The sequence below is a fragment of the Chelonoidis abingdonii genome, chromosome 2 (assembly GCF_003597395.2).
Source record: "Chelonoidis abingdonii isolate Lonesome George chromosome 2, CheloAbing_2.0, whole genome shotgun sequence".
NCBI lineage: Eukaryota > Metazoa > Chordata > Testudines > Testudinidae > Chelonoidis > Chelonoidis abingdonii.
Window position 1 is genome coordinate 301307343 of NC_133770.1, and position 25633 is coordinate 301332975.

Here is a 25633-nt window from a genome sequence, read left to right on the forward strand (position 1 = left end):
TCAGTGGCATGGGGCTGACCCTTGCTTTTTCCCACTGAGCTATCATCTCTTTGGCCTCCGCTCGTTGGGAGGGGGCTCTCGGGATCTGGGCACAGCACCTGGCACAAATGGGCCCCTGCTCTCAGTTGAGATGCTGTTGTAATAATGTTCTGCCTCGAGCTAGCCCATGGGCTTGGGCAGTTCTGCCCAGTCCAAGGAGAAGCCACTTCTCCCGTAGGGCCTGGATTACCTGTGCCTTGGCTGCCGCGGAAGGTTTTGCTACAGTCTTTCTCAGGATACAAACTGGCTTTCCTGCCGCTGTCATGTGGTTTGGCAATGGGCCTGTGGGTTACTTGCCCTGTGGGGTTGGGGGGTGTGTGGATCCGTGTTAGGTCTGATCTTCATGAGTGTCGCTAGTGAGCTGGGAGAAGGGAGTAGCCAGGACAGAAAGCACTGAACTGGGGAGAGCTACCAGGCCCAGGGAGAAAGCTGGCGGCAGGAATGCCTGAGAGAGGCACCGAGGGTGATGGTGAACAGCTGGGCACAGTGTGGAGGGCCCCTTGTGCCTCCCATCAGCCTGCACAGAGGCTCTGATATTGCCATGGTTGGGAAAGGGTGTGGAGGGAGGAAAGGAGAATCCTGGACCAGAATCTCTCCAAGGTCTTGCTCATCACTAGCTGTCCTAAGAGCGCTGCCCCTGGAGGCTGGGAGAGAGACCCGGCCAATCCCAGCATTCGCCCCACTTGCCCTGCCTGGCGGGGCTGGAGGGTGAATGCAAATGTGCTGCAGTAATTCCTGCCCCAGGCAATTCCTTGGGGACGGAGATCTGACGCCCGCCCCAGTACACGTGTGTGTGTACGGCCATGCCCGGCAGAGGCCAGGACGCTCGCTCGCTCCTCACCACGCTCAGGAATGCCTTGGCACCAGCGCTGCTCACTACTGTTTTTAAACTCCACGTCATTCTATCCTGTGCCTTTTCCTGCTGCTGCTGCTGCGCCATTGGTTTTCATTTAATCCCAGCATGGAGTATTTTATTTTTCTGGGAAGTGGGGATAAGGTTACGGAGCTTGGCTACTTCACTGAGCTGTAACGAAGAGAGATTGGGAAAGATTTATTTCACCAGCAAGGAAAGCAGCTCATTGGCCGCACTAGTCTCGTGGTGGGAATTCGGCAGCCCTGGGTTCTGCTACAGGAAGGGCTCTGGGCTCGCCCAAGCACAGCATAGGCACCTGGCCTCATGGAGGAGCGGCTCTGTGCAGGCAGGCCCCTCTTGTGGAAGTGGGCTAGTGGGGGAGGTCTAGCAGGAGAAGAGCCCAGCCCGTTGGCTTGTCATTGAGTGGGGTTGGGGGGCTGTGATGAATTCCCACTTCTAGGTCTGGGGGGTTGATTTGTGGAAGCAGGCTCAGGGTAGGGGTCTGTGTTAGCAGGGGCACATCGCCTGTCTCCTGGGCAGCAGTCGGGGTGCTCGGAGGTGTTAGCACCTGCCCAGCTCTGGGAGCAGACTCTGATCCCTGGACAGCTGTGGGGAGCAGAAGGAATCCCAGGAGCCAGCGGTTCCTGGTGGTTTCGCAGTCATGCAGCATTGTGCCCTGCCCTGCTCGGAAACGCCCTGCGGAGAGTTGTAGGGATTTTCCTCGGAGTCTGTCTACGTGGCAGGCCACTGCGCAGCAGCCGAGTGTGGCTTTTCAGCACACCAGCCTGCCAGGCAGGAACACCCGAGTGGCCGCTGCTCCGGCGCAGGGAAGGTCCAGGAGTGCAGTTCGGCATGTGACTCCTTCGAAGGGCAGGTGCCAGGCTACGCTGCAGGACATGTCGCCCCGCTGGAGCAGGGTACTCAGGGCAAGCTGGCACGCTCAACGTTCAACCCCTGGCTTGCAGTGTCGACGAGCCCCAGCTCTGGCCTCTGAGTGCAGCTGCCTCTCTGCACATACTGGGAGTCGAGGAGGGTCCGTGCTGCTGAATTGGCTTCTCTGGATGGCTGCGTGCCTGTGAGAGCTGGTGCGCTCTGGGTTCCAGCCCCGCAGTAGCTGCAGTAGCCGTGCGGCCTATGTGCCTGCGCTCGCCCCCGGGGCTTGGCTGTAACTCTAGAGCGCGCAGAGCTCTGCCGAGTGCACGTCTGAGCGTTCGGGAGCTGGGCTTTGCTTTGCTCTCCAGCCAAGCGCTGTTAATGGCTTCTACTGGCTACTGAACTGACAGCTGCCTGAAGGGTTGGCCAGAGCCCCTGCTCCCTGAGTGTCCCCGTCCCTCGGCTAGCTCCCAGGCTGCTCTCTGGCAGAGGGGGTGCTTTCTCATGTTTCATGAACTCAAGAGCAAGTCCTCTTTGTTTGGAAAAGTGTCTTTCCCAATTCCAGCCGCATCTTGAAAACCATTCACGTCCCCGGCTCCCGAACGCCCCCACTACCACTGCTGCTTCACCCTCTCACCTAGGCTGGAAGGGTCTAGTTGCCGTCTCCGCAGCTTCCGCTCCCTGGCTGGGGTGTCTACCCCAAGCTCCCTTTCCGTCCAGCTGCCCCCACACTGGTCTGTCTTCTCTCTTTCCTCTTCCCCAGTCAGGTTTTCCTACCACAGCCGTTTTTTCCATTACGCGTTCCTCGGCGCAGTGGAGGTGGGTGATGGTCAGGCCGTGGATTTCATAGGAAAGCGAGTCCATCTGCGTTACAGAGAAGTCTCCTTTTCCTTGGATGGCCGCTGCTGAAAGCCAGGCCTCCTTCCGGAGCGGGAACCGGATGGCAGGAGGGGGAGGCGGCACATGAGGGACATGGGGATGACTAGAACCTCACTTTCCTTTGGTAAATGGCAGAGGACCTTTAATCCCTGCTCTCACTGACTCGTTTGGTGGCCTGAGCAAGTCACTTCCACCCCGGGCTTCCTTTCCCCTCTATGTAAAGCAGGGAGAACACCCTACGGGGGAGTGTGGGGCTAGCGTTTGCAAAGGGCCTTGTAGGAGCTGGCAGGTCGTAGTGAGGGGAGTGCTCCGGGAACCTGACTGGACTGACTGTGGCTAGCCTAGCATCGGGGCCTGGGTGGGCCCTGAGAAGCTCACCAGGACCCCCACTGTCTCCTGCTCATCTGGCTTATGCCTCTCATCCACATGGCGCATAGGGCCTTCGCCGTTGCCTGCCTCCTTCACCAGTCTCCTGCTGCAGGCTTAGCTTCTTCCCATGTCCTTCTGATGGCTTGCAGTTCTTGGTTCCTCTTGGTCTGCTTCGTCGCCTCTTGCCCAAGGGGTTCCATGCGCCACCTGTCTTGTTACACGTGTGCTCGTAACAGAATGACACTGAATAGGCATGGTCCATTTCGGTGAGAGATGGACTCTGTCTATTCACTCTCCTTTGGGTTGAAGCTTTCCAGGCTTGGCATGGGGCTAGGGGAAGAATCTCCTCTGGCTCCCTGGAGCTGCAGGAGGGTGAGACCCTCTCCCATGGGGTGGGGTTATGAGGTCCTTTTGCTTGCGTCTGACTTTCCTGTGGCCCCTCTGGTTGTTTGAAGTAGCAGCAATAGGGTGAGGAGCAGGTAAGGCTGGAGTTCCTCTGTGGAAGTTGCCCTCTCCTGGCCATGTGGCCACTCCCACTTCCTGATTCTCCAGTTGCAGCCCAGACGGCTTCCCTCACTGAGGAAACCCCTCTGTACAGGGAGGAGGTGTGTATGGCACCCGCCCTGGCTGGCTCTTGGCTCCCTTCATCTTGTCTCCAGTAAGCCTTGGCCAGCCCATCCTGAGCCGGGTGTGGGAGAGCCACGCCCCCCTGCCAGTCAGCTTCCCACACCCAGCTCCCCACAGCAGAGGAGGAGCACAAGCTGGAGTTCATCCTAATCCCCTCTGTGTTGTCTGCTGGCGTTCTCCTGGGCCTGGCCTCAACCTGCAGGGGAATGGCGTGGCTGTGGGGTCCCAGCCAATCTAGGCCTAAAGGGCTGGAAGATGCGTCCTGAGCTGGAAGATGACACAGCACCTGCAGGGCCCTGGTGCCAGGACAGGTGTCTGTTCCTCCCCAAAACAGCCCTTTGCCATGTGGGCACCTGCCAGGAGTGGGAGTGCCCTGGGGAAGCTAGCTGGATCGCCTGAGGGGCTGATGGCCTGGTGTGGCACAGCCCCCATTTCTTCTCTTCTCTGTAGTGGTTCACAGGGTTGCCATGGTAGGGAGGGACGGCCATCATGAGCCCTGTAAGGGCCCAGCCACGGATGTGCAGGCCTTGCTAGCTTTGCTGCTTTGCCCAAAAGAAGCAGGGAACAGAAATCCTTGCCTAAGTGTGTGTTGCAAAGAGAAACAGTGCCCTGAACTGGGCCCACCCATGAACACGCAGTTTCCCGCAGTGCCGCGACAGTGAAAGCAGACTGGCCAAACCTGTGCTTGCACTGTTTGAAATGCTCACCCCAGCACTAAGCACCTGGCCGCGGAAGGGCCAGCTGCCCAAGCTGAGGGGATGCCAAGGGAAACCAAGCAGGGGGGCTCTGAATGTTGTGTTGCTCATAGGCCCCGGAGGGTTCTCAGTAACACAGGGCAGCTTTGGGTCATGGTGGCCCTTGTATTGTAAATACAATAAGCAGTCAAAACTCAGGACTTGGCCTCTGTGTGGCACAGTTTCCCATCAGCAAACTGCGGATTACAGCACTGCCTTGCCTTGAGGACGCGAAGGGCAGTGGGACCGATAACTGCTGTAGAAAAGACGTGAACAAGCGTAGGTCCTTGGAGCAGCCAGGGTTGGTGCTGCTGTGTTTGCACCAGCTCTTAGGGGCTGGACACGTCTTTGGTTCAGGCCCCAGTGGGGCCTGGTCCATGGCAGAGTTCGCATTGCTCCCGGTACTTTTCCCTCTTTCATTTCCTGCCTTGGTGGTGACACCGCTTCTGCGGCAGGTGTGATTCAGGCTGAGCCGCTGTGCCCAGCTGCTGTGCCCTGTGACTGGTCTCTTCGAACACTGAAGAGCGTTACTTGTCCTTACTGCCTAGACCTGTGGCACGGGGGTCTCTTGGCATTTCTGCTTTCCTAGGTTGTGTTTTTCAAACAGACCTAGCCAAGGCTAACGGGTTAGGGCCCAATCTGACATAGGCACGAGCCAGAAGGAGCTCAGGTGCAGGCATATCTTGGCTGGTCTCCGCACTGTAAGAGTAATGCGGTGGGGTCCCAGTCCTCATTCAGGTCGCTGGTGTTACTGAACTCCAAGTAGTAACCCCGCAGCAGCGTTTAACTTCAGAGAGGGGAACTGGACGCAACTAAGGAAGCTAGTTAAATGGAAATGAAAAGGAACAGTCACAAAAGTGAAATGGCTGCAAACTGCGTGGACTATTTAAAAGGCTCAAACTAAATGTATATCCCAAATAAAACACATAGTAAGAGGACCAAAAAAAGTTACCATGGCTAAACTGTGAGGCAGTCAGAGGCAAAAAGGAACCCTTTAAAAACTGGAAGTCCAACCTACTAAGGAAAATTAGGAGCAGAAACTCTGTCAAGTCAAGTGTGACAGTATAAGGCAGGCAAGCCAAGAAAGAATTTGAACAGCAACTAGCTAACACATTAACAGCAAACATTTTTTAAATATACCTCTACCCCGATATAACACGGTAAAGCAGTGCTCTGGGGGGCGGGGCTGCGCACTCCGGCAGATCAAAGCAAGTTCAATATAATGCGGCTTCACCTGTAAGATTTTTTGGCTCCCAAGGACAGCGTTATATCGGGGTGGAGGTGTACCTCAGAAGCTGGAAGCCTGCCAAATGTAAGTGGGGACACTGGACAATCGAGATGCTAAAGCAGCACTCAAGGATGACAAGGCCGTTGCTGAGAAGCTAAACAAATTCTTTGCATCAGTATTTGTTGGAGAGGATGTGGGGGGGATCCCTGTACCTGAGCATTCTTTTTCAGTGACAAATCAGAGAAGCTGTCCCAGATTGAGGTGTCAGTTGAGGAGGTTTTGAAACAAATTCATAAACTAAACAAGAATAAGTCACCAGGGCCAGATGGTATCACCCAAGAGTTCTGGAGGAACTCAAATGTGAAACTGCAGAACTAATAACTCTGTTATATAACCTCTTGCTTAAATCTGCCTCTGTTCTGGAGGGTAGCTAATATAACAACTATTTTTAAAAAGGCCTTCAGAGGCGATCCTGGAAATTACTGCCGTAGGGCTTACTGGCCTGTGCCAGTAAAGAATGGAATGATCAGACACGTAGATGAACACCATTTGTTGGGGAAGAGTCAACATGGTTTTTGTAAAGGGAAATCATACCTCACCAATCTACTAGAATTCTTTGAGGAGGTTGACAAGCATATGGACAGGGGGGATCCAGTGGATATAATGTACTTTAATTTTTCAGAAAGCCTTTGACAAAGTCCCTCATCAAAAGCTTTTAAGCAAAGCAAGTTGTCATGGGATAAGAGGGAAGGTTCTCTCATGGATCAGCAGCTGCTTAAAAGACAGGAAACAAAGGATAGGAATAAACGATCAGTTTTCAGAATGGAGAGAGGTCAATAGTGGTGCCGCGAGGGGTCTGTGCTGGGGCCAGTGCTGTTCAACATATTCATAAGTGATCTGGAAAAAGGAGTAAACAGTGAGGTGGCAAAATTTGCAGACAATACAAAAGTATACAAGATAGTTCTAAAGCTGACTATGCAGAGTTGCAAAAGGATCTCACAAAACCGGGTGACTGGGCAACAGAATGGCAGCTGAAATTCAGCGTTAGATGCAAAGTGTAACGCACATTGGAAAACATCATCCCAACTATACATTCAAAATGATGGAATCTTAATTAGCTCTTACCACTCAAGAAAGATCTTGGAGTCATCTGAAAATATCTGCTGAATGTGCGGTAGCAGTCAAAAAAGCTAGCTAAATGTTAGGAACCATTAGGAAAGGAATAGATAATAAGACAGAAAATATCCTAATGCCTCTCTATAAATCCATGGTCCTCCCACACCGTGAATACTGCGTGTGTTTCTGGTCAACTCATCTCAAAACGATATATTAGAATTGGAAAAGGTAGAGAGAAGGGCAGTGAAAATTATTAGGGGTATGGAACAGCTTCCATATGTGGAGAGATTAAAAAAGACAGGCGGTTCAGCTTTAAAAAGAGACGACGAAGGGGGGATATGACTGAGATCTATAAAATCATGACAGGTGGGGAGAAAGTGACTAGGGAAGTGTTATTTACCTCCTCACATAACAAGACCCAGGGGTCACCCAATGAAATGAATAGGCAGCAGATTTAAAACAAGCATAAGGAAGTATTTCTTCACACAACGCACGGTCAGCCTGTGGAACTCCTTGCCAGAGGATGTGGTGAAGGCCAGGAGTATAACAGAGTTAAAACACTAGATACATTCATGGAGGATAGATCCATCAATGGCTGTTAGCCAGGATGGGCAAGGACACAACCCCCTGCTCTGGGTGTCCCTAAGTCACTGGTTGGCAGAAGCTGGTACTGGAAGAGGGGGGATGGATCTCTCGATAAATTGCCCTGCTCTGTTCATTCCCTCTGGGGCACCTGCCACTGAGCAGTCAGAAGACAGGACCCTGGGCTAGGTGGGCCATGGCACTGAGTGAGTGTGGCTGTTCTTACGTAAACAAGGCCGAGTTAGCAGCCTCTCTGTTAGGGAGCTGTGCCCATTTCCCAATGTGCTGTGGTGTCGTCTTGGCTGGGTCTCTGGTGAGCATGTGTCTGCTGCGCAAATGGCACTGGGGCGAAGCCCAGGACTGTCCTGGCAAAGCGGTTCTGGGAAGTGGGGAATGGTGACTCTGGATGACCCAGACGCTGGCACTGTGGTAGGCATTGGAAATCCCCGCGTTCTCTTGGCTCCATCTGAAGCACCAGGCACTGGCCACTGTCGGAAGACACTGGGCTGGGTGGACCCAGGGCGGCCATTCTTATGTGTTCTTTTGGGAAAGCCTGAAATAGTAGTGAACTGCCACAGGCCAGGGCTGGGGGGTGCTGGCGGAGCTGAGGTGGGGGTGTGGAAGCCCAGGGCTGATTATCGGGGTGCTGTGATTCAGAGCTGAGGGGTGCTGGCAGAGCCTGGGATGGGGAGCCCAGGGCTGGTTATCAAGGTGCTGTGACCCAGGGCTGGGGGGATCCCAGGGCTGGTTATTGGGGTGCTGTGACTCAGAGCTAGGGGGGGAACCCAGGGCTGGTTATCGGGGTGCTGTGACTCAGGACTGACGGGGAGCCCAGGGCTGGGGGGAGCCCAGGGCTGGTTGTCGGGGTGCTGTGACTCAGGGCTGGGGGGTGCTGGCAGAGCCTTGGCGGGGAGCCCAGAGCTGGTTATTGGGATGCTGTGATTCAGGGCTGGTTATCGGGGTGCTGTGACTCAGGGCTGAGGGGTGCTGGCAGAGCCTGGGGGGAGCCCAGGGCTGATTATCAGGGTGCTGTGACTCAGGGCTGGGGGGGGAGCCCAGGGCTGGTTATCGGGGTGCTGTGACTCAGGGCTGAGGGGGAGCCCAGGGTTGGTTATTGGGGTGCTGTGACTCAGGACTGAGGGGAGCCCAGGGCTGATTATCGGGGTACTGTGACTCAGGGCTGGGGGGAGCCCAGGGCTGGTTATTGGGGTGCTGTGACTCAGGGCTAGGGGGGGAGCCCAGGGCTGGTTATCGGGGTGCTGTGACTCCGGGCTGAGGGCTGCTGGCAGAGCCAGGGTGGGGGGGAGCCCAGGGCTGGTTATTGGGGTGCTGTGACTCAGGACTGAGGGGGGAGCCCAGGGCTGGTTATCGGGGTGCTGTGACTCAGGACTGACGGGGGAGCCCAGGGCTGGTTGTCGGGGTGCTGTGACTCAGGACTGGGGGGAGCCCAGGGCTGGTTGTCGGGGTGCTGTGACTCAGGACTGGGGGGAGCCCAGGGCTGGTTGTCGGGGTGCTGTGACTCAGGACTGGGGGGAGCCCAGGGCTGGTTGTCGGGGTGCTGTGACTCAGGACTGGGGGGAGCCCGGGGCTGGTTGTCGGGGTGCTGTGACTCAGGGCTGAGGGGGAGCCCAGGGCTGATTATCGGGGTGCTGTGACACAGGACTGAGGGGCGCTGGCAGAGTGCCGGTTTGAGGGTCAGTTGGACGCATCTCTGCAGAGAGAGGCCGTGAGCCGGCGCAGGGCATTGTTCTGGGCTCTGATCCTGACCGATGGCTCCGAAGGGGCTGTGTCCTGGCTGGGCCCTCCCTCTGCTCTCACCCGGCACTGGCAGGAAATGTCTCCTTAATGGGCTGTGCTGGAGCAGGGGCTGTTTTCCCAGCAGCAGGAATGTTGACACAGAAGACTCGGGCTGATTCTTGTTGCAGGTCCCTGGGAGGGCTCTGCTGGGTTACGGGCTGCACTCACCCTGCTGCCTGGTCCTGCCTAGGGTGGTGGAGCCCAGCTGGTGGAGGGGCCGGGGGGGAAGGATGCAGGTGCATATAGAACCTATGGGCTGTGGTGCCCCCTGGACCAGTCATCTGGGAGGAGAATTAATCCCACTGCCTTTCCTCCCGCTCTAGCTCTGCACCCAGCGGGCTGGGAGAGGAGGGTCCCCTGGGGTTGTGCGGCGCCTGGTTAGCACCAGCGTGTGGCTGAGTCTCGGTGGGAGTGAGGGGCAGAAGCATCTCTGAGCTCGCTCCGAAAGAGGGTCCCCCGCCTGAGACCTGAGCAGAGCAGAGCCCCCGTCTGAGCTGTGCAGAGGGCAGGCGTTCACTGGTGCTGCTGGAACTGTTCCTGCCCCGGAGTCAGGGGAGGGAAAGCTGGTCAGCCCTCATGTGCCCGCTGGGCCCAAACAGCATCCTACAGGCTGCCACCCACCTGCACAGGGCCCCTTCCCTCTCTTCCTCCCTCCCTGGCCTGTTCTCAGAGGCGGCAGAGGAGCTGTGCTCAGCCTTCGCCTCTCATAATCTTTAACGAGCTGGGCCTGCTTGCAGAGAAGCAAGACGCTGGCACTTGCTTTATAGGGGAGGCCAGCGGGGGGGTCTGGCATCCAGGCTGCAAGCAAGGCAGCCCCGTGGGTGCAGGCAGCACCCCAGAGGAGTTACTGCATGTGTCCAGATCAGATTGCTGCTCGGCGTCTGGGCACAGAGCAGGATGCTGGCTGCAGCCGGCTCAGGCTGGCAGTGCCCAGTCCCCACCCTAAAATCAAGTAACTGTCCTGTTTGGGTTCCCCCTTCCCCCTGCTAGAGAACCCCGAACATCCCTCTGTGCAGTGTTCCCCGGCCTCCCCTCTGGCCCATGCCTCGTTAGCGGCCCTGCCTTGAACTGTGGGGTTTGATCTGCTGCCCCAAGAGCAGCGTAGCCATAGTGGGGGCCCGATCACAGGTGTGGGGGGATGGAGATAGCCCCTCCCCAAAGGGTCTTTCCCGGCCACAGCCACTTGGAGCAGCTTCTGAGCTGGGCTGGCCCCACGTGCTGAGCGAGGCTGTGGAAAGCTGTGTCCCCTTCCACCACCCCACCCCCCAGAAAGCAACCAGTGTCCAACTCGGGGCGGGGGGGGAGATCTCCGCCTCAGGTGCTGATGTCAGTTCCCTGTGGTTGTCCCTTACCACAACCTCCCTCTACAGTGATGAGACCGGGCTGTTCCCTGCGGGCTCTGCAAGCCCCCCAGCAGGGTGGCTGGGTCGTGGATGAACAGCGTCAGCCATGGAGGCAGTGTCCCCATGTCTACAGTGATGTTCCAGAGACTCCTGCCAGGCTCTGGGCTCGAGCGAGGAAGGCGGCGTGCCGCGGGGCACTTGGGGCGTCTGCGTCCCCTTTGGGAGCAGCTCCCAAGGTGTCGAGAACGGATACGTCCAACCAGTGTCGAAGCAGAAAGTGGAACCTGCCAACGTTAACAGTTGATTTGGGCTTGTGGGAGCAGAAGCCAAAAAGTGAGGAATCTTGGCTGGGGAGAGAGAAACTTTCTGCTGCGGGCAGTAAGTGAGCGGAGGGTGGACAGGCTCGAGCACCGGCTGCTGGCATCTGGGGAGCAGGAGCAGTGCTGTGGGGCATGGGTGGAAGCTGGGCACGGAAAGGCCCCTTGCTGGGAGAGGGGTCTCCTTGGCTTGTGGCTAAGCAGTGGCTGCCTCGGTTGCTTTGCTGTGCCTTTCTCAGGGGCCCTGCCTCCGGGGGTGAACCATGAGAATAGCAGTGGGGGGGGCATTCGGGAGCGACACGGGCTAGCGCTAAGAGGCGGTCGCAGTCCCTTTACCTGCACACTGGAGCTGCCTGCAGCAGCTGAAACGCCCGGGGCTTCCCCGCTGGTGCAACTGAATTGTGCCATATGCTGGGAACTGGCTCTGCCCCGCTCAGTGGTGTGAATCCCGCCGGCATGGACTCAGATGCTCGTTGGGCACCATGCTCCAGATCTGCCTCGCTTGGGGCAGAATTGAGTTTCTGACCCTCCCTTGAGGGGTAACATCCTGGCTACATCACTCTGGCCTGAACAGAGCATGGTCAGAGGCCCCCTGCAGCTCAGTGTGGGGCTGGGCTGCGGGGGGACCTTGCGTTTGGGTGCTGCCTGTAGCATGGGGTGGGAGAATGAGCCTTCTACCTGGAGCCCGCGTGCCTGCCTGCCACTCGAACTAGCTCTGAGCCCGCTGGGAAGAGGGGTCTGGCCCTGAGGCCCATGGCCCTTCCAGGTGCAGGGTAAGAGGCACGGACAGGAAAGCCGCTGACAGCTGGCTTTGCTAAAGAAAACAACCCTCCATAAATCAGGCCTGGCTGCGGCTGGGGGAGGGCACCAAGGCAGCCTCTGCTGTCCCCACTATGGTCTGGGAGGAGAGGAAGCAAGTGAGCGCTTTCCCCCTCATTAACTGCCTTAAAGCTTCCTGTGTGTGGTGGGGGATCCCAGCTGATCGCGCCTCTTTGCCAGGAGATGCTCTGTCTCCCCCCGCCCCCACCTCCCCCCTGGGTCCATGGCACATGGAGCCCGCTTTCGAGCCCTAGCTGTGGGGGAGCAGGGCTCTGGAGAGGTGGTGGCGTCAGGACTGCTTTCCCCTGCTCTTGTGCTGCTGCAAGGGAACAGTGTTTGCCCCAGACCCTGCTCTGCTGCCAGGCTGGCGGACCTGGGGCTGTGCACTGGGCTCCTTCCTCACACGGCTCTAGTCTGCCTGCGCCCGGGAGGCCAGACACCCAGCGGTGAGCAGCACCCGCCTCGTCCTGGGTGAGAGACGAGAGAATGAGGTCGGCTCCTGAAGGATAGATCCATCAATGGCTATTGGCCCCGATGGGCAGGGACGCAGCCCCATGCCCTGGGTGTCCCTCAACCTCCTAGTGCCAGTAGCTGGGAGGGGATGACGGGGGCTTGGTCACTCAATAATCACCTTGTTCTGGTCACTCCCTGTGACTCCCCCAGCCCCAACCGCTGCACCTGCCATTGCTCTTGCCCGGTGTGGCCGTTCTCGTGTTACGGTGCAATTGCCATGCTGGGGGCTCAGCTTCCTGAGTGTGGCTGGGGAAGCTGCCGTTAGCGATGGCCGGACTCGGCTCAGCCTGGCCACAGGGGAGCAGATAGCCGGCAGGGGACCAGCCCTGCCGAAGGGTCGTCGGAGGTCACGGGCACCTTGCATGCTGGGCGGCTGTGTCCTTGGGCTGCCCCTCCTTGCTAGTGTTGAGCGGGCCCTGTGCTCTCCATCTCTCTGCCTTTGCCACCTGGTTCTTGTGGCTGTGACAGGGCCGGGGAGGGGGATGGGGTGGCCCCTGGCTATGAGAAGCTCCTCCAGGTTTGGGGTCTCCAGGACTCAGACCTGCTGCCCCTTCCCCTCTGCCCCAGGGAGCAGAGCCAGCAACTGAGCGTGCTTGGGAAAGTGACTCCTGTGGTTGTCAGCCAGGTGTGTTCTGAGAACAGCTGGGGGGCAGTTTGCACGTCCAGAGGCTTGTTACTTACAGGAGTGTGGGGCTAGGGGGGTCACGTGGCAAAGAGGGCTGCCCGCAGCCAGACCAGACAGCTGCGGTCCAGCTCTGCTGCCCACCCTCTCCCTGCAGAGGGAAGCCATTGGCCCGGGTGAGGCAAGCTGAGACCTGCTTCACTCCAAAGGGGGTGCAAAGCCCTGCTCCCGGTCCCTTCCTGTGCTGTCATCCTTGTCCTGCCTGGCCTCTGTAGAAGGTCTCCTGCCCAAGCTGGGGCCTGGTGAGTGCTCTCCTGCTGCACCCCCGCTGTGGGACCCAGCAGAGCTTCGATCTGGGGGCCAGACCTGCCCCTGAGCAGTCGCCCCATGAGTCTGTCCCCCAAGATTGTGCTCCTCCTACTTACCACTGAGCGTTTTACAGCTCTGCCTCATAATGCCACCTTGTGAGGCCAGCTGGTATGATCCCCCTTTTACAGAGATGGAAACTGAGGCACAGGGATGAAGTAATCTGCCCATGGTCACCCAGAGAGTCTGTGTCAAAGCTGGGAACGGAACCCAGGAGTCCTACTCCAAGCACTGGACTCTGATGCCTCCCCTTTGGACTGTGGGATCAACACTGCATTGAACACAGCAGCCAAGGGCTTGGGGAGGGGCCAGGGTGTCTGTTCCGAGCTCTCGGGAGGGACCGCTGGTGCTGTCCATCTGGCTCCTGGTCCGCATGCCTGTGTGCTCGCTCTCCTCCTGGGATGCAGGCTGCTCCCGCAGCCCCTTCCCCATCCTGCTGGCTCCAATTGGAGCTGACGTGCACTATTTGTCAGAGATAAAAAATAGCGGAGGAGGCCTGGAAAGACAGGAGGCACAGGAAGGCAGTTTGGTAGTTCGAGACAGAGGAGCAGAATTAACGTGCAGTGGGGGATTTGGAGTGAACACTGCCTGCATTGTAATCTGATAGGGGCAAGGGAAAAAAGAGAGACCGAGAGAGAGAGACTGACCCCGCAGCCCCAGGAGAGAAGTGGGGAGAGTAGGAATGAGGAGAGAGTGAAGAATTCCAGAGGTGGACTGGCTTCCTCTTTCACCAGACAGACACAAGGGAGCCGGGCAGCAAGCCAGCCCCATACCTGCACTTCCAATCTGAGCCACTGACAGCTGGAGCTGCTTTGGAGGGGGGAAGGGGAGGAGATGGAGGCCTGGGGGGGTGGGGTCCGGCACTGGAGGGAAACCGCACAGCCCAAGCCAGAAGCGATCGCTGCTGTTGAGGGGAGAGGCCTGCTTTCCAAACAATAGGATTAAAGCAGGCAAATGCAACGTGGGGCGGAAGGGGGGTATCTCCCGAGCACCCGCTGCTCCCTCCAAGGTGTCGTCGGCCTGGTGCTGGGTCTGACGGGCTCCTTTCTTTCAGCCTAGGGAAGTGGCAGCTTGTGCCCATGTTGGTATCTTGGCCCTGGAGCCAGGGCTGCTGCTGCTGGCGCTGGGGAGTCCCACCTGGCAGGCATTGAGTGTGTGAGCCCGGGCAGGGGCAAAAACACCTACCAGCAGCTAAATCAGGGGAAGCAACGCTGCCAGGTGCTCGCTCCAGCAGGGTCACTGTGTTTCCTGGCAGGTGCGAAGCAGGGATGCCGGCAGAGCGCCATGTGATGGATCAGGTGATGAGCATGGCAGCTCGTTCCCTGGTGTGTGGGGACAGGTAGTCGATAGCGGAGGGCCTGGCTCCGGGGGTGGAGGGGCCTACCCTTGACATGGCAGATTGTGCCACGCAGCTGTTAGCCTCTCTGCGGGGAATGTCTGCTACATGTCAACACCCTGTCTGCCGTGCGATCGCACAAGTGCCGCTGGAGGAGCGACAGCCGCAGCAAGAAGGTGCATGGCTGGTGTGTCCCTCTACTCCCCAAAGGCAGCCAGCTAGCCCAGCTTTGCTCCCTTCCCCATTCCACGCACCGCCCCCACGTGGGCCTGGAGCCTCCAGCCCGGCCGTGACAGGTGTGCTCTGCATGGCTTAGCTGGAGCGCTGCTGGAACACGTCCTTTCGGGCTGCTGGAGCTAGCTGGGCCTGCACAGGTTCTTCCCGACTCCACAGGGAGGATGACGTTCACAGACAGGCCAAGGGCTTCCCTCTGGCTTCTCTTGGGCGTTCCCTTTACGCCCTCCTTCCCCTGCTGGGTGGGGTTAGACTCGGTGACCCTTGCAGTCCCTTGGACCCTGGGGTTTTCTGCTTCCACCTGTGTGGCTAGCGGCACAGCCCTGGGCAGATGCCCACTGCTGCTCACTGGGTGTACGGTGCTTCGGGGCAAAACTCGGCTCTGTGGCTGTTCTCTCCGGGACGCCACTTTCCCAGGTTGCTGCCCAGGGATCTCAGAGGAAATGGCGTCTCTCTAAAGAGCTGCTGCCAGCAGATCTAGGCTTGCAGCTTTGGGCAGCAGGGGCCAAGAGACCACGGAGCCAGCACTCTGGTCTCCCCAAGCCCTTTCAGAGGTACCTGCTGCCTTTCCTGTGCCCACACGCCCCTGGGCCAGGGGTGCTGGGCAGTTCTCTGCCGGGAGTGTGTGACACGGGGGTTTCTGGGAAAGGTGCATCGAGCCCTGGGGAGGAGAATCAGTGCTGACCTACCTCCAGAGATTGCTTTATGGACGAGCTCTGCAGGCTGACAGGGGTTGGTTTGGCCTGTCCACGTTCATTCAAACCCAGATCCTGGTGACTAGAGTCTGCAGTTCCTACCCTGCAAACCTCCCTACATGCACGGCACACCCAGCTGCACGGGGAAGTGGGGAGAGCTCAGAGAACATAGTGGAACATGGTAGGATGTAAGTGGGTCCATCCCCGTCTGCCGGGTTTGGGATTTGAAGCTGGTTGGAGGCATGGTCCATATGCCGCGTCTGATCCCAATGCATGAGACCAGAAGAGGTGTATGTGATGGTGGATTTCCTCTTAACCAGCAAGATGAATGTTGCATCGGTGTAGGGCTCCAGCGTGCTCAGTGTGCAGTCGGAGAGTTACGAAAGGGGAGACCGAGGCAATCAGTGTGCCAGGCCCCTTTCAGATGGAGCTCCCTGGTAGCTGAACTGACCACAGGCGGGGGAGCAGTCCTGCCTGTGTACCTGTCTCCAGTTCTACCTCCACTTGGAAGTCCTCTGCACCACCCGCTTCCCGTGATGCTTCCCAGGAGCTAGCCTTGTTTCAGAGCGGGGGTCGATGGCAGAAACAGCCCCTGTTCAACTGGCTGGGCACAGCCCCCCTTCCTCAGCCATCTGCGGGTTCCTGGAGGATTAAGAGGAGGAAATCTGGAATTGGGTTACTCTCAATATTGAACTTGCCATTATGGTGTGTTTTATTTTGTTCTGTTCCGATAGGATTGGATGCAGCCTCCTTTTTAGCCCTTAATGGCTTGGCTTTGAGAATTTCCTTCAAAATTACACCGCTGGCTTCCTGTTCTTAGAGCTCCCTGGAGCCACGCAGCCTTGTGCAAGGGTTGGGGGAAATTGATCCCTGGTGCAGAGCCGGAGCCTTGGACTGGCGCTGCTGCCGCAGTGTGTTGAGCTTTCTTGTTTTTCCTTTTGAGTGTTTCACTCGAGCGCTCGTAAACAGAGATCCTGGTGAGTGCGTGCGTTCGCCCGGGAGAAAACCCCACCACCGAGAGTCTGCAGCACTGGGGCCCAAGGGGGGGCCGTGCTGGAGCGAGAAGGGCACTGTCACCCAGGTGTGGGCGCTGCTGCTGCTGCTGTGGCAGGCTCCCCTGCCTTGGGGCTCTCTGAATGGGCCCTGTTTGGTGTTGCTGGCGACTTAGTTAACGATCAGGCAGGTGGGCGGGTAGGGCTCTGGCACCAGTCAGTGAGATGCTGGACTGATCTGCCTGTTGATGTGTCGTCTGAGAGCGAGCAGGGGGGTCCAGGGACCGCCAGCCTTCCCATTCTCGCCATGGGGCTCCCCACCCACCAGTACCACTTCGGTGACATAGCCAAGCCGAGCCCCCTCTGTGTAAACACTTGTGGTAAAGGGTTTCAGCTCCTGCTACAGAACGGCTGTGCCTGGAGCCAGGTGTGCACCTTTGCATGTCGGGCTAATGCTCCAGGTCACGCAGCCCTTTCTCTCACCTCCTTCCCCTGCCCTGTGACCTACGTGCAGGTCTGGAGCGGTATCGTCTCCTGCTGACGGCTTGCTTGCAGCCGGCCATGGCTGTCTGGGTCTCTGACGGTTAGGCCAGGCCCTGTCTCCACCATTGCAGAGAACACCTGGAGCTGGAGGTGCCAGCTGGCCCGGCCCTTCTGCAGTGTTTTGGGCCGTGTGGCTGGTGCTGTTTGTGCTGGAAGCCGCAGGGCTGCCCCCACTGGCCCTACTGCGAGGCATCATTTGGAAATTCCCCCAGAGCCCTGCGTGAGCAGTGCAGCTGGCCACTGGGGACTGTCCGCACTCGATTTCTTCAGTTGCTGCTTAACTCAGGGCAGGTAACATGCATGTAAAGGTTATTCTGGACATAAACATTTGTAGCCTGAAACAAGCCCTTGCGGTGTACCTTGGGATCAACCCATCACTCAGCGAGTAATTGGCAGCCAGTGACCTTGAAATTAAAAATAGTGATGACCAGTGTGGTGGGGTAGGTGCTCTGAAGTCCCAGCATGCATTGCTGCAAGAGATGGCAGGGCTGCCATGTGGGACGTACAAAGCTGCAGTGCTTCTGAGCACTCTCTCCAGTAGAGGAGGAGCCCGGCTGAACTGGGCTTTGCAGTCCTGGCCTCCCCCATTGCTCTCCAGTGGTCCTGAGCACACAGGGCCCGTAGCCAGTTCCCATCAGTAATGCTGAGATGGCTGGGGAAAGACCCTTCCTGTGGTGAGTGGACTGGGGGCTGTTTCCCGCTGCGCAGCTCTGGCTCGAGCCCCTCACCAGGTTCAGACATTCGTTCCCAGCTGCTGCCCTCAGGGTGTCTCTCTGCTCTGCTGCGGCTGTACCGAGGTCCAGCATGGCCCGTGGCACATGGCCGGGCTGAGAACAGGGGCAGCAGTACCAACGTAGGCCTTGTCTTCCCCAGTGACTGGCCAGATTCAGCCCTGGTGCAGCTCCACCTGCGGCAGCTGTGGCAGAAGGTGTACTGTGGGCAGGGCGCATGCGTTTTTTCTGGCCACGCTGTGTCTGTACCCGGCCAGCGCTACAACTGCCGCCAGAAGGGGAAAAGGCAGCTTTAGGGTGATGGCAGGCATGGTGAGCGCTCACATCTCCAGACCGTTTCCGTTCTCTGCTCACTCAGAACAGCTGGTCGGGTTTCTTGCATTCAGTGTGGGGGGAGGAGTCATCGAGTCATAGACTTTAAGGTCAGAAAGGACCTTTACGATCATCTAGTCTGACCTCCTGCACAACGCAGGCCACAGAATCTCACCCATCCACTCCTGTAACAAACCCCCAACCTGTGTCTGAGTTATTAAGTCCTCAAATTGTGGTTTGAAGACCTCAAGCTGCAGAGAATACTCCAACAAGTGACTCGTGCCCCATGCTGCAGAGGAAGGCGAAAAACCTCCAGAGCCTCTCCCAATCTGCCCTGGAGGAAAATTCCTTCTCGACCCTGTCACGGAGTCCCCAGGCGATGCTCTGGAACTGCTCCCCACTAAGCCAGTCAGGACTTTGGGGAACCTCCTCTCCCTTGGAGCAGACTTGTTCAGGGCAAGAAGCTCACACGTCTTCACCTCCTGGGTCTCTCCTTGGAGCATTCAGCATCCTCTGCCCCTCCGTGTGCTTCCCACAGCGAGCCCACCCAGGCGGGGTCCTGGGGAAGCCACAGGGTTCTGCACCCCCACTTTGCAGTCAGACGTGACTCTCAGCCAGCAAAACAGAGGTTTATTCGATGACAGGAACAGAGTCTAAAACAGAGCTTGTAGATACAGCAAACCAGACCCCTCGGCCGGGTCCATTCTGGGGGGCAGTGAGCCAGACCCCTAGGTCTGCACTTCACTCCTTATCCCCAGGTAGCTCCAGACTAACCTCCCTCCAGCCCCTCCTCTCTGCTCAGCTCCTTTCCCGGGCCAGGAGGTCACCTGATCCCTTTGTCTCCAACACCTTCAGTTGGCACCTTTGCAGAGGAGGGGCCCAGGCCATCAGTTGCTAGGAGACAGAGTGCCAGGCATTTAGGGGCACTGGCCCTTTGCTCTGCAGCAATCACACACCCTTATCCCACCACCTAGATACTTAAGAACTGCCTAGGGGACACTGAGGCACCAACACAGTATTCAGAGCAAACATTAAGAACATTCCCAGTTCGTCACACACCCCAAATATGGCGATCAGTTAAACCCTGAGCATGTGGGCAAGACTCACCAGCCAGCACCCAGGAAAAAATTCTTTGTAGTAACTCGGATCCCATCCCAGACCACTGGGCATACTTACCTGCTAGTAATCAAAGACGAATTAATTGCCAAAACTAGGCTATCCCATTATACCATCCCCTCCATAAACGGATCAAGCTTAGTCTTGAAGCCAGATGTGTCTTTTGCCCCCACTGCTCCCCTTGGAAGGAACAGCTGCTCCAGCAGGGTTTGTTGGGCATACACCTGAGCGGCGGCAAGGCTGGGTGGTGCCGGTGGGCCTGTCCCTGCTGTTTGGAGAAACGCGAGTCTGAAATGTAGACACTGAGGGGTGTTTGAAACCGTGGGTTGGAAATGAGTGGGAAGCCGAGGGGACTGTACCTCCCTTACCAGTCACTCCCCGCCAGTCGGTGACGGCGTTTCCTGTTGTTCCCTATCTCTGACGTAGAGGACTAGATCCCGAAGCTCTGTTACCGCTGGGGGTTGCAGACTGTCCCATTGTATCCTGCCACCTGTCGTTCAGTCCTTACCACGTGTGTGGGGTGTGCAGCCCTGCCGAATGAGGGGTGTTGGGAGTTAGGCGCCTTCTTAGTGACTCTGTGGTTTGAATGTGGCGTGCAAGGTTTTTTGTTTTGAATGTTAGCTGCTTCTCTCCTTCCCCACACACCTGCTTCCTCCTCCTCGGAGCTGAGCCCTTTGGTATTGGTAAGTCTGGGACACGTATCTAGGTGTGCACCCCGTCTCTTCCAGCCCCAGAGTGCAGCACAGGAGAAGGTCTGGGACTGGGAAGTGTAGGAGCTGTACAGATTTGTGGTGTTAGTCTAGTCTAGCTCTCCCCTCCAGCACGGGGCTGCACAGTCCTGGGGGAGTCCTGGGCTGGCAGTCCCTGGCGGGGAGTTTCCCCTCTGTTCTCTGTCACACCGAAGGTTACCAGAGCTTGGGGAAATGAGAGAGAAAGAGACTGATTCACTCTGCCGTTTCGCCGTTTACTTTGCGTCCTTGGCAGTGCTCTGGAGCTCATACATAGACTCATAGACTTCAAGATCAGTGAGCTGAGTGGCATAGCCCGTCTGATTTCCCGAGTGTTTGTGTGGGGCGCTCCGGGGCAGGGAGCGAGGTCCAGACTCCTGCACGGCCTGTCCTTGCAGTGACCAGCTTTCTCTTGGAGTGTCCCTTGAAAGGTGCTCACTGTCTGATCAGTCCTCCTTGTCCCTCCTGGTCCCGGCCCTGAGGCAGTCCCCCGCTCGGAGTCCCTGGGGCTGTGTGCCAGTTTTTGCTGCCAAGCAGCTCTAAGATGAGAATGTGGAGGAGCCGAGGGGGGTGCCCTGATGGGACCCATGCGAGTCTGTTGAGGAGGTGGGAGATGGGCAGGGAGGGGTTCGGCGACCCCTCCGTATCGTCGCAACAGTGACTGGCGTGCCGGGCTGCAGGGCCCCGAGGGCGGCGTGTCGCCAGCTGCTAGAAAGGTGCCTTTAAAGAGGCTTTCCCCTTTCTTCTCGGAGAGCATTCCAAGGCCTTCGTGGCTAACCTGGAATTGTCACCTGTGCCGGTTTAGTGCCTGGCGGCAGGGAAGGCAGCTGACGGGGAGGCGTGCATGGAAGTGATTGGGTTCAGATTCGATTGAGCACAGGACCTTCCGCTTTAAACACAGCTGGCTTTTTAGGGCTCGGGGGGGGGGATCAAGAGAGTGCTGGGTGTGCCCCTTCCCCCCCGCATCCAGGCCCCAACCCCCGGCGGTGAATGTTTAGTTACCATCGGCCCTGTGTGCCGGTGGGGGTGACTCAGGGCTGTGATTGGGAGGCTGGCGGGGGGAACAAAGATAAAGGCGGGCTGGGGGGAGCGGAGCAGCGAGCAGAGCAGAGCAGTGGCTGCTCGGAGCGGCTGCTGGCAGGAGAATGATCCCTGGGCGATTGTCTGGCTAACAAGTATGAAAGTGCCATAAAGCTGCACGGCTGGCGGCAGGCCCGGTGGCTCTGCTGTTGGTTTGAAGATTGCTGCTGAGACATCCCAGCCCTGCTGAGGAGCAGAGAGGGTCAGCGCGTGTGTGTGGGGGGTGAGACACAGACAGAAACCCCAGGCAGCAGAACTGGCGACGGCTTCAGCTCGGGTTGCTACTGCTGCTCGGGCGTCCCTAATTCACACCAGATCGGAGCCGTGGATGGTTACCGCCACGGCTGCTGCTCGGCAGTGCTGAGCGTGGCACCGAGGGGGGCCCGGCCGAGACTAGAGCCCTTGGCTTGTGGAAAATTGCCCTCTTGTCCCGGCTGTGTCACACCAAACTAATTCCTACCTAGCTGCCCGGGACGCTCTGGGGACTTGCTTTCCCCTCCCGGTGCCAAGGCCTTGTTTCCAGGGAGGCACTGATCCCCTTGCAGGATTGGACCCTCAAAAGAGCAGGGCTGGCTAACTGGTGACGTTAGGCCAAATGCAGCTGCCCTGCAGAATCCATACCACTTCTTTACTGTATGCCAGTAGTGCCCATGGTGTGATAGGCAGAGCGCGTGCACACAGTCCCTGCCCCAAAGATCTTCTGAGGCCTGTGCTAAGGGGTGGGGGGAGGAGACACTGAGAGATAAAAACGTTGGGACTTGGTTAAATGTGAATCAGTCCCTTCCCCCCACCATCTCTCCACCTCTCTGTCATGGGTTACCTGGACCTGCACTTACAGCCTGGCCGGGCCGGGCCTTTGTATGGGAGATTAGGTCTTGCCCTCGGGCTCCAGGCTCGGGCACTGCTACCCTGCCTACAGGATGCTGGAGCAGAGTGGCAGGGTTGAGGAGTGTCGTCTGTTTGCAGGTTGATTTTCTATGTGCTGTAAGAGCTGGATTCTTGCGTGGATTATCTTATAAAACATCCTGCACCTCATGGCGATGTAGGGTCAGGCTAGTGGGCTGAAACGGGGGGTGTTTGACTAAGGGGTTCCCAGGCTACAGCCCCCCAGAAAGAATCAGATGTTCAGAACATCACAGACTGGTTTCTAATGATCTCTCCCTTGCACGCACCTGGAGCTCCAGCTGTGACTGTAACCCTCCCCAAACCGATCTCAGGCCCTGGGGATTTCTCTCAGGCACTGCATGGCCCCAAGCGCCTCTCTGGGTGGGCGGCATTGAAAAAGTTATTCATGGTAAAGTTTGTAATTCTGGATCGGCCTGAGCTTACCTGACCCGGCGAAAGGAGTGAAGTGCACATGTGCACCGAGACCAGGGCTCCACAATCCGTTATCGTGGTAACTGGGTGGCTCAAGATCACATGCGGAGATCCTTGAACCTGAGCTGCACCCTGCACTGGGAGTCTGAGCAGCTTTCAGGGACCGTGTGTTGTGCATGGCAGGGGCGTCTTCTGGAACTTCTACCCTGAAACCATCATGTCTGGTTTGAGTGGAATTATAAAGTGAACTACAATCCACGCTCCAGTTTGCCTTCAGTGTTCTTAAGGAAACCAACATTCATTACACAGAGATGGCGAAGGGCTTAGGTTAGCCGTTCGGGTAACGAGATCATGACACAGTCTTTATCCCTTTCCTGGGCAGTGGGGCTGAGTGTGATCAGAGGAAAGCAAATCACTGGGTCATTTGGTCAAGAGGTTCCTGATGTGCAGTCCCCTAGCACAAGCTTTACGCAACACTTTCAGATTTGGGGGGCAGAGCTGGGAGCTATGGGGGGTCTGCAGTGACGGTTGGAAGGAGGGGGGCGGGGGGGCGCTCTGGCATGGCTGCTGAGAGGCCAGCACATCCTTAGACCCAGGTTTTGAAAACCCAGTTCAGTGACTGGACCTGTCCCTGAGATACTACGGCGATGGGCCCCTGGCAGTATCTGAGCTGCTCCCCACATCCCTGGGGTTCAGGGCCATGCTGCCATCCCCATTGCACAGATGGGAAACTGAGGCATGGGGAGGCCTGTCCCCCAGTTTGAGCTGCGGTTGTGAGAGTCCTGGACCTACCTGCGCCATCACCAAGCTGATATGGGCTGGAAGCTAGCGGCTGGCCTGGTGCAGCGCTGCCCTGCAGCTGAGGGCAGTTTCTTCTCATCCAACCTGTAGGGCTGGAAATACTCTCCTGGCCCATGAATCCTGGGAGTTCGTCCTGGGGCGCTACCTCACCTCTGCTGGGGTGGGAGTGCGCGGCAGTGTGCCAGTGTCATGGAGTGTGGGGGACTCAGGACCCTGCAACCCCCACTTCCTGCGATTCACCGGGACTCTCAGCCAGCTAGTAACACAGCACTGGGCCCAACCCCCATGCTGCTCAGACACCGCAGTTCTGTGCAGTGGGAGAATTACCCCACGGCAAACTCTTCCTCCTTTCTGCATCTGCTTCTGCTTCCTCCTTGGAGGGCCAGTCCTGCCCCCAGGTTGGCAGCTGTAACGTTCACCTGGGGTGAAGTTATTGGTACGTTCTTACGGAAGTGGTTAGTGGGACCTCTGGGGTCGAGGAGAGAGGGGCACACACGGGGGGAAGCCCCACACATCTTCTGCGCACTCCTCACTGCTTGGGCCCGTGACGTTGCAACCCCCAAGGAATGCTTCTGGGAGCATGTGAACGAAGGAGGTTGTATGAGAAATGCCCTTCCAGCCATAGGTACAGTGTGCGCTCACAGCAGCATGGTCTAGAGACTCTGCCGTGTCTGGGGGCCCGGGTTCTAATCCTGTCCCATCTGTAAAACCCGCGGCCCTTGACCCTGGTGGGTGCAGGGTGTCAGCCGGTACCGTCTCCTGGAATGGGGAAATGCTTTTTACGTGCTGAGCCTGAGGACTTGATCTGAAGGATCTAAAAACGCTGCCCTGAATGAGTCTCCCCCTCCCCGCTTATTTTTAACGATAGCCCGAGCTGCCTGCAGCCCCCTCTGCCAGGCTCAGCGCTGAAGGCCGAGAGTCGTTCCAACCCCCGCTCTCCTGCCCTGCCACTGCTAACGAATTGCACAAAATAACCATTTCCAGCCGGGTAAAGCTGAGTGGTTCCCAGTGCCCACCTAAAACCCCCAGCCCTGGACCCTGGGCACGTTGCATGTGTCAGGCTCAGGTGCCCGCCAGGCCTCAGCCGTGTTAGGCCCGAAACAGGACTGGCTCTGCCTGCTGCGTTACAGGGCTCGTGTCACATCCCTGCTCAGCTCGGCCGGCTTGTCTGCGCTGGCGCAAGCTGCTCACGCTGGTTATGTAGCTAGCAGCCCCGCAGACCGGCAGGGAGAATGCGCTCCCCCATCCCAAGGACCAGCCTGTCTTTGCGGCTGCAAGGCCAGAGCCCGGCTCATCCTGCGACAGCCTCCTTTGCCAGGTGAGCCCACACCGCTCTGTGGCCCGGGCTCACCAGGAGCAGAAATCCCAAATCCCCTTTTCCTCTGCACGGATTTATCGGGAGAGGGAAGCCAGCGAAATGTCCTCCCCCGCCTGGCCCGTCTGCGTCCCAGCGCTGAGCGTTCCTGGCCGGCGAATGTGTTTACCTCCCACCCTCACTTTCCATGGCTTGAGTTTTTTCCCTCCGATGCTCTGCCTGTCGTCTCACCCCCATGTGGGACTGTCCTGAACACCCGGGGTGTCTGTTTCCTTGGCAGTCTCTCTGAGAGCAGCCCTGGGGAGCAGGAGCCCCGTTGGGTGGGTGAATAGCTGTGGTGCTTGCTCCTTTTATATTTACGGGCCTCATCTCTTCTGCCCTGTGCACAGAATGGGGTCGGGGGTGGGAATCACCGGGCTCCTCCTGGGTATTTCACAGCCTGGGCTGGAGTCTCGTTGGATGCCCCTTCTCCCCCTTTCTATTCTGACGTACCCACCCCTGCTCGGCGGAGCGGAGAGCTGGCGCGGGAGTGCCATGTTGTAGGGTTCTCGTGGCCCAGGCCTGTCTGTTCCAGCTGGGGGCTGGTTAGCGCTGGCAGTGAGCAGGGCACACCATGATGTGCTGGCACCGAGGTTATGCTTGGGTAGGGATGGTAGCCCAGGCACAGTGTCCCATCTGCTCCAGCGATGCACCTCTGGGGTGAGGCCAGGGCTTTGGGGCAAAGACCTTCAGCCCCACCCCCTCTCGGGGCAGGGAATGCTCTCCTGCCCGGGCAGTGGGGGGGCCCCGTCCAGCTCCTGTCCTCCCCCCACCCACTGCCCATGTTGTGTGCTGCTGCTCCCCTGTGGCCTCACCTTCTCATTTCTGGCCTCTTGCTTTCCTTCCTACGCCCTCCCATCTGTCCTCCTGGCCAGTCACGCCTGGCAGAGCCTGGCTCGGGGGCCACTAGTGCTGTGAATGCTCCCACGAGAGGCCCTGTCTTTGCCAGCCTGGAGCCTCTCAGAGACAAGGGGGTGCAGTGAGTGCTCTGGGACACAGAGGTTTGGTGCAAAGCATGCTGGGTAAAGTACATTCCCTTTACCTAAGCATGGATTAGCCCCCGCGATTCACACACACTCCAGTGCTGCGGGCTTTGTGGGTCTGCTGGTGATGTGAGTGGGAGCCCAGCACTTTCTGCAGCCCCCTGACTCCAGGGGGTGCTTCCCTCCAGCCTCTTCGAGCCTGGCAGGGCCAGGGGTAGCTTTGCAGACCAGCAGAAAACCCTAGAGCCCCTCACCTGCTGCCCAAGAGGCTTAGAGCAGTCTCCTGTTGCAGTTTTTGCTCTGCCTGGCGCTTTTAACTGATCCTGCCGAGGCC

At 58.0% G+C, this 25633-nt stretch overlaps 1 protein-coding gene across 1 annotated transcript in view; it reads left to right on the plus strand.

Moving 5' to 3' along the window:
• The window catches only part of BOP1 (BOP1 ribosomal biogenesis factor), a 91162-nt gene that overhangs the window by 30602 nt on the left and 34927 nt on the right, over nt 1-25633 (plus strand). The window lies entirely within an intron of this gene.